Source organism: Balaenoptera borealis (genome assembly GCF_965194805.1).
Source record: "Balaenoptera borealis genome assembly, chromosome: 18".
Lineage (NCBI taxonomy): Eukaryota > Metazoa > Chordata > Mammalia > Artiodactyla > Balaenopteridae > Balaenoptera > Balaenoptera borealis.
The window spans coordinates 60,891,599-60,903,874 of NC_138877.1; positions in this window are offsets into that span (position 1 = coordinate 60,891,599).

The window sequence follows — 12,276 nt, forward strand, 5'->3', positions numbered from 1 at the left end:
GTGACAAAACATGTAAAAGACATTGGATTTTATACAATTTAGATGCTATTTTAATCTTCACTGAACTGTCAAGCAAATGCTCAGGTACTAAGTAAGTTTCAAAGATAATTAAGAGAAAAGAAAGCCTTTAAAATAAACCTGTCAACTTATTTTCCATAGGAAAATCTTTTCATAATGAATAGCAAAAAAACTAAATTCTATTCAGCTCAATCTAATTTTTGAAAAGGTAAAAGAAAATATTAGTTAGAAAAAAATGTTTTGCCAAGGCCCATGAGCTTCAGCTAAACTAAACACTACTTCTCTAGCATATTTCTAATTAAATATGCAATTAAAATGTTCACTCCCCCCTAAGGCCTCCCATCCTATTTAAATAGCTTCTTGTCCTACTTTAAAAGGCAAGTTATAACTAAGTATTTTTTTAAAATCCTTTAGATTTGCTATGTGATTTCTCCAACAAGCTTATTTCTCATTAAAATGTACCACGTTAGACATATGAACAATCCTTTACATATTAGCATAAATTGAACATCTCTAAGTAGCTGATATAAGTCAAAGCAAACACACACAAAAATCTGAAATGAGTGCCTTTAAAGAAAACTTAGGTATGGTTCAATTTACCACACATATATATATTTTTTACTTGGGTACCAATGGAAAACTATAAAATCAAGTAAGTGTTCCAACTAACTATATATCAATTATGTATTATTTAAAAGATATGAAGCTTTACATATTTCAATTACTTCAAATAATGCTTCTCTGTACCATGCCTTTAGTTCATATGTATACACCTATTTTTGTCAGAACATCTCAGTGTGCTAAAATTATCGAAGTATGATTGATACCTATGGGAAAAGTTTATTTCACACTGTAAGTATTTTTTAAGAGATGATTTGAGATGAATCAAGTTCAGCATATAACAAAGGACAACTGATTGATTAACTAGGTCTCTAAGCTTTCCATTTTACCACATTCAGCTGAGAGAATAAGACAATGACAAAGGCTGTTGTTACTAGAGTTTTATAGTAAAATTTAATTATCCAATTATTGCTTAAAAATGTTTGTTTCTTTGACAGTGGTTGGGTTTTTAAAAAAAATACAAGTCTGTTGTGGTTCCTAGGAAGATACCAAACTATTAGCAGATTTTAGGTTCTCTCCTTAGAAGGCAACCCTGGTGATTATACTAGGAAAATGTAGGTTTGTGGATTTCAGATCATAAATAAGTGGGAAATACTTGGAAAACAAAGATGCTTTTGTTTTACTATCTGTCCCACCTCCACCCTACATTTCCCCGGTAGATCACTGGCCAATGTGTCACTTTTGTGAGATTTTTTTTTTTTAAGGGCACTATTAATGTAATTTTGGGAGGAACCTTAGGAACTAGTATCAAGCAATGCTGAAATATGTGTGAAGAGAAAAAAGCAGACAATGAGAGCATCATGCAGACAAGTAATGTTGGTAGTTTGCTCTGCACAAAAGGTATTAAAATACAATCTGACTGTATCTAGTGAAATTAGGAATGTGGAGGTCATGTGACCCAGCTGTCCTCTCCCTATAGAGATCATCTCTCATTAAGGACTAGAAGACCACATGTAAGGATCTTCATTATAGCAGCACTTGTGGTAGAAGTAGCCTGGGGACACAAACTTCTATCACTAAAGACTAGATAAGATAGATGCATATTTCAGAATATTGAATGATCAGAAGGAATATACCAAATGTGCATAAAGAAATATGGCTGTATCTTAAAACCATATCATTCAATAAAAATGGAAGAGAAAGAAAACAAGATTTATATCCTAAATAAATTTATATAAATCATTTATATAAATCATAAAACAACTGATACATATGAATTTTTTTTTTAAAAACTTAGCATCATCCGTGGAGTCTCCGTGGAGGGGTTGATGGGGGGGTATTTTTTATTTCTTGCTTTAATCACTTATAAACAATTTTTATATTTTACTAAGAAAAAATAAATTCAGTAATAAAACCATATTGTGACTAAATGGGGAAAAAAAAACTTAGAGTAGATGCCTATGAGGTGGAATGTAGTAGGGTTGGGGTACAAGAGAAGCCTTTCATGGGTTGATGACCATAATGGATAATGTGAGATGGACTGAAGGTTTTGATTAAATACTCTGCATCTGAGGTTCAAAATAAAATTGGATAAAATGCAAATAATACTACTGAATACACATATATACTCAAGAGAACAAACCAGTTGAAGTACTTTATGATCTATTTATATATAAACAATGATATGCTCATTTTTAAATTTTCTTATTTAGTCTTTCCTCCCAACTTTACTCAATAACCTTTTAGTTTGAATTGGAGAACCTGAAAGTATTCAAACTTACTCTGTAATTCATTCTGTTACTAATCAAACAAGACTTTTTCAAAGTTAGACTATTTTTCAAAGTTTGCCTTTATTTTGCTTTTGCAGAATATGAAAGTATTTAGGGTTTGGGGTTTTTTGTTTCTAGAAATTCAAAGCTAGGTCTATTTAGAAAATAAATAGTGGCAGTAATTCATTCGAGATATGACTAGAAAGAGTCATACCAAAAATAAAAACCTGTAATTATGTTGAGACAATGTTCTAGTAAATACCAAAATGTGAACAATTTAATAACATTAAAATCTATAATCACAAAGTCTAGTTTTAGTATGAATAATTTGATAATTTCCCTCTTACTTAAAAATAGCATTTTTGGTCTCAGCTTCTATACCATATGTGGTATACTAACTTACTAGGACAGGTTATTCCAAAGGAAACATCTGAAAACACTAAATGTTCCATATTTTCCTGTTTTCAGGGTTTAAAGTTATTTTGCATAATTGTTTCCATAATGTATACAGTTGACCCTTGAAAAACATGTGTTTGAACTGTGCTGGTCCACTTACACACAGATTTTTTTCAGTAGACTACTGCCTACCCTCCCTATCTGCAGGTTCTGCATCCAGGGTTTCAACCAACCTCAGATCACAAACTTAATACATGATCCGAGGTTGGTCAAATCCACTGGTGCAAACCAGTGGATATGGAAGGCTGACTGTGACACTTGAACATGCAGGGATTTTGGTGTCTGTGGCAGGTCCTAGAACCTCTCCCCTGTGTGTACCAAGGGATGACTGTAAGAACATTACCTGTTAATATTAAATGTTAATAATTATTGTATTAGAGAAGCAATAAGAAAAGTAGAAAAAATTGTGTTGTCAAAGTACACTTTATTTCCTAACTATTTCCACCTTAAAAGGAGCATTATGGAGATAATCTAACTTTAAGGCTACAAGGAAAAGAAGAGTGTGCTTATAAACCCATAATGTATCTGGAGTTTTAGTTTACTTCAGTAGCACAAATCACCGCTGATGATGGGGTAAGGAATGGAGCCTAGAACTCAGTGTTACATCTGGATGATGTGCCTTGATACATTATATTTCAGAAATGCTTGAAAAGTGTAGTAGTGTGCCCACACAGATTATATTCAAGTTGGCAGGAGCTCATCTGGGAAAGGCAGAATTTCATAGCCAACAAATTTAAGAATGTGTCTAGCCCAGAACTAGAGGAGATTCAAGAAGCTGCAGCACTAAACTTGCCCTTGCCAGATATTTTCCAGTACCTGGCGCTGAAAGTCAATCCCTTTAGCTAATCACAGTGAAATGTAACTTGCATAAGATTTTTGTGCTAAAATGTATATTTTTACCAGTGTTCTCTAAGGCTATTTCAACTTCCTCAAAGGAATTACATATGGTATGAGGTGAGTTTTGAAAATCTGTTAGGAAAAATTGGCAGGAAAAGATGGAAGTGGAGGCAAGTTATCTTTTAACATGGAGCATACCCTCACATGTGTATATTTATTCATTATATACATGCACTCATATATAAATGTATAATATGCATGTTTATAGTAAAACAAATCTAAAGTTTTAAAGGATGTTATAAAAGTACATAGAAATAGAAATTTTAAGACTAAGACCCCAAATGGATTGTTATACATCCTCCTAGAGTCACACACTCTAATTCAAAGACCAAAGTTATAGTAAGTAATAAAGGTTATTGAACACGGAAGTAACATAGTGATCTCAAATGTTTATAAATTGTCATCTTTACCCAGTAATTGTCTTCTGCTAGAAAAATTTTACAAGTTTGATATAACATAATTACATCAGTTCAATAAGTTAAAGAAATATAAGGAAAATACAGGACATAGACCTGAAACAACTATTCTCTAGGTGTACTATATAACTCTGTGTTTGTTTTTATCTTAGAAACTATTATGAGGCCAACTCCTTTTGTACCAGTTCTCTGAAACTGACTTAGAGCAGTAATTTTCAAGCCATCCTTTGTATACCTGAGTAGGAACCTCAGAGGCTCTGGTTGGAGGAAAGAAGGATTGAGGAAGATTAATCTAGTGGATCTTTGGGACCCTATTTCTACAATAGCATCTTTAATCATCCAATCTATACACTGAGACTTCAGGAGGATTGCATTTCATAAAGTGCCCCCTGCTTTCAAGATAAAAAGTAGAAAAGGCTGGTTAAGCATGTTACAATGCCAAGAGGAAGCAGCATTTTTTTGCAGTTAAATATAACTTCAAACTTAGCTTTGCTACACTTTCAGGTCACTTTCTGTCAACTAGATATAGTTGTAGTGCTGGTTCTCAATAGAAATTTACATTTTTCAATTATGTTTCTTAGACCAATAGCAGAGTAAGCTCTATCTTAATGCTAACATGGTCCCGCAATGGAGATACACAAATTATTACATTGCAATGAAAAGCTCATATTTTTTTCTCTGTTACACTAAACAAAAATAGAACAAGAAAGAGAATAAAATATCCTATTACAGTGTAGAAGTAACTGCATATCTTCCTTTGAAGGAAGCATTTTAATCCAGTTGGTTAAAAAAATTACTGTTTAATGGAGTTCCATACTAATACCAAGAAATTCTACTTGTATTCTTTGGCAAAAACATCACATTTTGGATTTTGATTCCTTTTGGAGAAAAGATATAATTAATAATCATTAGAGTACTTTCCTATTATCTCATGAATATTAACTGATAAGATATATTCTTCCTTCTGAAATTTACAATCCTGTGAAGCTGGATATGTAGTTGTGATGAAGATATAAATATCAGAGTTAGTACAGTGACAATATCATGTGACTGTTATAATAGTTCTGAATTAAATTTGGGGGAAATGTGGATGATAAAGATCAAATATCAGAAGTTCTTGGAGGTAAAGCTATTAATTTGTGACATTACATGTGACTTGGTTACAATTCATTACTCCATAGCAATTATTTTTGTGCCATTATTTTTATTTGATATTAGGCATTCAGAACTTGGAGTCTTGAATTTCATAGAATCTAATTACGAAATTATTCAAAATCAGTAATAGAAAAGTAGCTTGAACTCTTCTTCCCATTTCTTTCACCAGATTTAACATTTTCTAATAAGCAATGATCGGTTAATTCCTAAGTTCTCTGAAGAAATACACTGAACAAATGCTTTCTTCCTTTCTCATTATCAGGGTTATTGCCAAATTATATTGGATAATTTTAAACATTTCTTTATTAATTTAGGATGACTGCTTTGTAAACTGAGATTTTACTCCGTGATATTATGTGAGGGTGAGTTTACTTAAAATAATAGGTTTTAACAATAACAGCTTGATGGAATAATCTCTTGGGCCACAAAGAGAAATAACGCAATGCCTTTTATTCTGATAACTTTTTTGGTGTATGGGAGGGTACTCTTCTTCCTGTATTAACTAGGAAAGGGAATACCTCTTCTTTTATACCAACCAGGTTCTCAAGTCGAGTAAGTCTGATAATCTTTACAGAGTATATCCTGTTGAAGTGATTTATCCTTGTTGTATTCTTGGGTATGAATTATATTATGGATATTAAGAAAAAAATTGGGACTGTACATTATCTTGACAAAATTTTTCGTGCCACAAAATCACATCTTAAATATTTTTAGGTAAAATTTGATAAATACATATTTATAATTCTTAATCAAATTTTATTTGGTGTCCAATCACACTAATACAAGGTTTCTCATCCTCAGCACGATTGACTTTTGAGACCAGATCGTTATTTGTTGTGAGGAGCAGGCCTGTACATTCTAGGATATTCAGCAGCATCAGTGGCCTCTCTGGACTAGATGTCAGGAGCACATTCGTATGCATATGTGCATGTGTGTACTTACACACACACACACACAGTTACACAATGAAAAATGTGTCCAAATATTGCCAAATGTCCCCTGGTGAGCAAAGTTGCCCCTGGTTAAGAACCACTACTCTAATACATATTCTATAAGAAATTGTGCTTTAGGCTACAAGTAGTAAGTTCTATTTATTTGGACAATTTTGAACTTTCAAAATTCCTTATTTTAACAACTAAATTTTATTGTTGGCAATGATAGAAAATTGACATTGATAAATATATGTATGATATTTAGTAGGAAAATTAGGTAATTTTACTGATGGAAAACTATTAAATTCAGTGTAAAAATTAGATTTCAAAAGGTATGAGAGTGGTCGTAGATCTTCATGAATCCACACTGTGAAGTTACGTACAATTGCAATAAACCAAATTAACACACATGAAAATTCCTCTAATATACATGCCAGAAAAACTATTCATATCCAATAGCTGGAAAAACAAGATTTTGAAATACTAGCCAGGATTAATTAATAATAATTACTATGCTCTTTTAGAGTATCTTGGAAAAAGGAAGTGGGCATATAAGCAAAATTTAAACATATAAACAAAAATTTAAGAGGAGGCAAAAATGATGGAGAAAGAAATGGATTTTTCCAGAGAGGTTGGTCATCCTCACAGTTGTTTTTCCCAGAAGATAATCCTGTCTGCTTAAGATTGTATATCAATATGCATAGTAGCCCTAGAAGGAAGCACAAGTTAGACCATCAAGGAAAGAATCTTTTTTTTTTTTCTAGAGAATAACTCTATTGTTTCGTTGACCCTCATTAATGTTCCATACTATGTTTAAAGTTTAACAGATTAAAAAGTTATTGCTGTCTTATAAAACTGACACAGGTTCTCCCGAGCTGGGAGCACACTATCACGAACAAATGTGAAAATGCGAAGTGCCTGGGCTGGATGTAATAACCGTGGCACAGGCATCCAGCAGCAGCACTGGGAGCTCCAGCAAAGATAGTACTTTGGGTGATACTCGAGAAATGGGACTCAAGTGCAAGTGTAGAGACTTCAAGAAATCTTTACAGGTAGAGCTATTTGGGATATCAGCCCTCAAAAGAAAATATCTGACTAGTAGGTTTGTGTGGGATTCAATAAGTGATGAAATTAAAGGGGTTTGGGAGTATAATTGACACTACTTTTAAACACTCATGGTTAAAAGACAAGATTTTTTTCTTCAGTAAAAACTGAATGACTAATATAACACGATTCTCAAGGTAATAAGTAAGTAGCGTTCTTTGAAACATCTTTATTACAGGTATTCCTTATATACTTCTCTACATGCATTGCAGAATTTGTAAAACTTCCATTCACTGATATTACACTGTTCTCAATGTACCAAGCAAGGAACATTCTTTTTTTTTTTTTTTTTTTTGGTCACTAACATGCATACTGTACATGCAGGTAGAGAACTATATACGAACACTTATTTAGCATTCTTAGAAATATCTTTATTATAAAAGGATGACTAGTGAAAATGATGCGTAGATACACGTAAAAGTTTTTACAAATGTTTTATAGTGGTTAGAAGTATACTTATGTGGTACATACATTTATATGTAGTTACATGAAAGTTGCACATATGTAGGCCTGCTTTTCCCAACAGTACCACTTGGCTGTTGTCTTGCCAAATCTAACTTCTAAGAGTGCAACTATCCCAGAGTTTTGGTTGCTTCAATTAATTCTTTGACTTATAAATTATGCAAGGAAGTATTACTCTTAGTTGGAAAACGAGGGAAACATTTATTCAGAGGCCCAGAAAGCTTATCCTACCAAAATTTATCTAAGCATAGACCTTTCTCTGATATCATTTACTCCCTTGCCAGATAAAAGTAACTGCTGTGTCTTCTGAACAAGCTTCATTCATATGTTCACCCAAACATCCATTAAGTCATCCATTCGTTCATTTGGCAAGTACTCACTGAATGCTGGCTCTGTGCCAGGCATTTTTCTAGGCACTGGAGATATGTTAGCAAATGAAACCAAGTCTCTACTCCCTCTTAAAACTTATATTCTAGCGGGGAGGGGAACAACAGGGGGAATAGAGGCAATAAATAATAAAGCAAATACTCACAGTTTATCCTATGCAATATGTATTATGGTGGTGGTGATAAATGCAATGAATAAATTTTGTATGTACTTTTAAAGTAGCAGTATACATGCTCCATTTTAATGTGCTCATTGACATTTTAACCACTGTGTTCCTTAGGAATTGTGTTAGAGTGCAACTAACAAAGACCAGCTATGGTGTCTTAACCAGAATAGGGCTTATTTTCTCACAGAAAAATGTGAAGTAATCCATAGGTAGTCTGTCCGGTGCTTTTGCTATGTATCCACAAGTCATTAAATTGTTTGTTTATATATTCAGTTGTTCTTGGTACATAGCTTTCATCCTGAAGGTAACAAGGTGCATGTTATCATCTATTTCCCACGTATCCCACGTAAGAGGAAAGGGAATAGCAAGGAGGAAATGATGGCCTCCCCTTCGCGTGAACTTCTGAAAACCATTTCCTGGATTCCTGCTATGACTTCAGCTTACATCAAATTAGTCATTTCCAGCTACAAATAAGGATGAGAAATACAGCGTTTTACCTGAAAACATTGTTGTCCTGAGTAAAATCAAGGTCCTGTTACTAAGCAAGTAGGGATAATGAATATTTGGGAAGTTCCCAGCAGTCCCAGCCACAGCCTCCTAGACTTCAGACTTCTTTAACAAAGCAGGGATTCTTTATTACTCATCTTGGCAACCAGCACAACGTATGGCATGTTAGGGATGCTCATAAACTGGTAGAAGAAACCCTGAGTAAATGAATGGTTGGAGTCTCCCTGTTGCTGGTAGTGGTTACTCCCCTCTTGTCTCAAACAGGGAACAATCCTAAATTAAATAGTCCAAGTATCATGCAAGGGCCTGGGTTTTACTGAGCCCACAAAGATAAAGTCTTTTACAACAACTTTAAAATCTATCTTTAGAATAATATATACTCAATCCTGCCTAGAATATTATATCATAAACATGTTTAAACAAATTGTTCTGGGAGCATTTAAAAGAAAGAGGGCCTGCAAAGACCATCTAATTAATTGAAAATGACTTGTTTATTAAGTACCTGATGCTTAAGTGTTAAGTTTGTATTGTGTATTTCAATATGAGTATAAAATTCTACCATGTGCACAAGTTGTACATAATTTGAAAGAGATGCAAATGATACCGTTAGAGAATCTAAGTTCATAAGACCAAAAGTATTTTCATATGAGGCAAACATAGAAACATATTCTATAAGAAAGCTGTATTTTATGTCTCTCAGAAAAAGATAAATCATCTGAGGAAATTCTTATTTAGTAACTCCATGAGCTCTTGTCTTCCACCAAAATGTGAAAGTTCTCATGAATAGAGCTTGCTTTTAAAAAATAACCTTTATACACACACATGTATATACACACATATACATACATATGATGGTCTCTCTCATTTTTCATACATGACAACTGAAGAAATTTCTTTCCTGACACTCAGTTTCCATGGCATTGATGGAGTGATCATGGTTGAGTTTTGTTTCAAGATGATAGGTAAACACCATAAATCTTTTTAAAACCTAAGGGAAAACAATGAAAATTCTCATAAGGTAGAAGATAATTTGCAAAAAAGTGAAAAGGGGTTAGCATTTGACTCAAGAAGTATGCAAAGAGAAACTCAGTAATAGTTCTAACTATATGAAAGAGATTATACAAATGATTATTATTCTTAACCATAATATAATTTTTGATAAAGTGTGGAAAACTCAGATTTTCTGTAGAAAAATTACCTGGGCTTCAAGTTTTTAAAATTCTAGTTGAGTGCTTTCTTTTGTTAAGTCTTAGATTCAAATATAGAGACATCAGGCATGATTAGGATTTATCTTCTCCCACTGAATGAGATCTGATTTATACTTTACACTTAAAAATGCAGTATGCAAGTCTGTAAAATAAGCATAGAAAACACATGCATGATTACGCATGTGTGCATATGCCCTGGTGTACATATAGATATTTATAGATGGATATAAACAACTTCCTCCAGATCAGCTCTTTTTCTCCTTGACAATCAAACTAAACAAACTTCTTAAGTAACCACACCATCAGTGGTTAAAGTGAAAGAAAACAGCCAACTTAATCAATGTTTGTCTGTGTAGCTATTTTGGAAATGAGGGGAACCACATAGTGCTATGAAAAAATTTTCAGTAAAATGCCCTATTTCTGTTTCCAGTGTGATACTATTGTTTCATCATAGGACTAAATATAATGTGGAGTTCCAAAAGTTTGCTTCACCTCAGTGTTGAAAATAAATTCCAGAATTTGTAGCAATGTACAAGAACCCTCTTCGTCCCCAACATGATATGAGTACTACAGGGAAAAAGGCAGGATAGAATCAGTTATTACTCATTTTAATTATAGTCTGTAACAATGTTAAGTATGTTAAGTTTCATGTAACACAATACCTGGCCACAATATATATTTAGAAAAGTTTTTATGGAACGAATGACTAAACATTATGCACCAAATCTGAAAAGTGTAGAAAATTATACAAGGCTTCTTAAATCTTATGAGACAGAAGAGAAATATTTTCTCAGGAACTGCATAGAGTCAGGGTTATCCATAATGTCCCCAGGTTAATTATAATAGTGAATTTCATAAGGTGGTGTTTTATCCCTCTCAGTAGAAGCAGATGATACCTTGTCAATTATTTGCATTCAGCACAGCGGAAATACATGGAGGTTAAAAAGAGCAATCCCAGTGCGCAGCTTTCTCATCATCTAATTTGATCTGAGGGCAGAATTTAGATTATCCAAGGCAGGAATTTCCAAAATTTAGCATGCATAAGAGTTACATGAAGCTTTGATCCAAGAGTCTCTGATTCAGTGGGTTAGAATGAGACCCCTAAATTTTTTTAAAATTATTTCTGTTAACACTTGATAAACGCTGATATGTAGGAAGAGTGACTGTATCCATATTTCACAGATGTCAGCTTTTGACAATAAATGTCAACCAGGGGCCTTGAAATCATATTCAACTCAGTAAACAAGAGTGCAGAGATCTCATTTTGCTGATTAAGAGTAAACATGCATGTTTTAAATTTAAATAGTAGAGGTTTGGGGTGACAATTTTAAAAAAATATTTGGGGACTAACAAGGACATTTGGCTAAATAGGAACTTTACATGATTTCAGGTTAAGACGTTCATTAGGAAACACATCTGATATTCCTCAGTTTACAAATGCAGGGGTCATAAAGGTACCATGATTCAGTGCCGTAAAATCTGGGCACAAGTTTGGTCCTTTAAAAGTTTGAAAACAGGTGATAATAACTGCCTTATATAGCCATAAAATAAAGAACAGATTCAGTAAAGACTCCACAAAACAAGGGCAACCATATATCTGTGTATGTGCATACACATATACATTAAGTAAATTGGTTAATGTGATATATTATAATTTTAAAGGCCGATTACCTTTTGAAGGACTATGTTCAAAAATTTTAATTTAAAATATTTGATAATGAACCACTGTCCCTATAAATAAAAACTGGAATCAACTATTGAGACCATTTTAAGTTTTAAAAATGGCAAAAGCATAAAAATATATACATATCTCTATTTTTGCCAACTTTGAAAATAGGAAAATGTACATATACATGCATGTATGCGTTTTATATGCACATGCATTTTACATTTGTTTATATTAAGTTATAGATCAAAATTATCTAAAATTATCAAATCATGAAGGCACGAGTTTAAAAAACATTTTTGGCCTCTCAAACTTGTTATTTGGCCTGCCAGGAGATTGTTGCTATTGACCCTGAACCCCTTGAGGGTATTAAGGTCTTTATAGGCATCATTTTCTGCCCGGTCTCCATTGACACCAAACAACTTAGATATTGATGGTCTCTGAGGGTCAAAGTCTAGGGAAAGATCAATAAAAGCTGCAAACAATCTCATGTTGTTTTGACAGAATTCACAAGGTGAGAGAAAATAGAATGTGCATCTCAACTGTTGACTTCTGAGCCTGGGCTCATAGGT